The sequence below is a fragment of the Gavialis gangeticus genome, unplaced genomic scaffold (assembly GCF_001723915.1).
Source record: "Gavialis gangeticus isolate Ggan-Ray unplaced genomic scaffold, GavGan_comp1, whole genome shotgun sequence".
Lineage (NCBI taxonomy): Eukaryota > Metazoa > Chordata > Crocodylia > Gavialidae > Gavialis > Gavialis gangeticus.
This window is the reverse complement of record NW_017729032.1, coordinates 31,813,114-31,814,716: the sequence shown is the minus strand read 5'-3', so window position 1 is coordinate 31,814,716 and position 1,603 is coordinate 31,813,114.

Here is a 1,603-nt window from a genome sequence, read left to right as displayed (position 1 = left end):
AGAACCAGGTTGAACAGCACTTTACCTCTCATTAGCCCACAGACTTCTTGTGTCAGATAGAGCTCATCCATGAATGAGAGAAAGCTTTGTGACTGCTTGGATTTGGCCGTGCACTCTTTCCACGAGATGTCTGGGAAGTTGAAGTCTCCCATGACAACTATGCACCAGGAGTGTGCAGCCTCACCCAATTCCCTGGTGAACTCCTGGTCTAGCTCTTGATCCTGGGCAGGATGTCTGTAGTAGAATCCCACCATTGTGTCCCCTGTGCCGTGTTCCCTATGGATTTTAACCCAGAGGGTCTCCAGTTGTCCACCCTGGGTGCGAATGTTAGTTTGCAGGGACTCGTAGCTTTCCTTGACATAAAGAGCTACATCCCCGCCCCCTTTGTTCATTTGATCCCTCCTGTACAGAGTATTGCTGTCAATACCTGTGGCCCAGTCATGGGTGGAGTCCCACCAGGTCTTCGTTATTCCTATGACATCATAGTTATTTGTGTTAAGCAGGAGGACAAGTTCCTCCTGTTTATTCCCCAAGCTCCTGGCATTTGTGTACAGGCAGGCAAGTGTCCCTCTGGGGGCCCTTGCCTTTCTTAAAGCTCGCTCCAGGGCTGGGGAAGAGGTGGGCTCCCTTAAGTGCCTTGGCTTGCTGGCTTTGCAAGGGTTGCTCACTGGGCCAGCAGTGGTGGTAGTCCCCCCATCCCCCGGTGGACTTAGTGTAAAGCCTGGTGGAGCAGGTCAGCCAGTCTGGCTGAGAAGAGCCTCCTCCTCAGCAGAGATAGATGGAGGCTCTCCCTTCCCAGCAGCTCACTGCCTCTCTCACCAAAGAGCGGGCTGTGGTCATGGAAGCCAAATCCTTCCCAATGATACCAACGTCGCAGCCTTTGGTTCACTACCTCGATCCTCCTCTCCCTCCTAATCTCATAGCTTGAGACTGAGAGGATCGATGAAAACACCACCTGTGTCCCCAACCCCTTAAGCCCTGGTCCCAAATCCCTGTAGCACTTCATGACCCATCTGGGAGCACTCCAAGCTGTGTCATTCATGCCCATGTGGATAAGGAGCATAGAGTAATGGTCAGTGGGCCGGAGGAGCTCAGGGATCTTCTCTGCAATGTCTCAGATACAGGCTCCCAGGAAGCATCACTCTTCCCAGGCTAAGGGGTCCGGGCATCAGATTGCCCCCTCAGTCCCCCTCAGGATGGAGTCTCCCATGACAAACACTTTGCGTTTTGTCTTACGGAGAGCAGGGGTGGTAGCTACAGCTGAGCCTGTGTTGCCTGCAGGAGCTGGCAGCTTGGCAGGCTGTACTGGGGCTGCAAGAGATTTGTACCTGTTGCAAAGCTCCAGTGGGGCAGGGGGTTTGGTACAGCAGGCCTAGGGGCCATTAACCACCTTGGCTGGATAGAATGAGAGGTCCCTGAGTCCTCCCTTGTCCTGGAGGGTGACCGTGTTCTACCCTCTGCCTCCAGGGGGAGAAGAGCCTGGTAGTAGGAGTCTATCACCCGCTCACCATCCCTGATGGCACCAGTCTCTGGACTGCAGCCTGGAACTCCTCCAGCTGGTACACCAGAGACCCCAAAAGGGAGCAGACCTCACAAGGGGAGG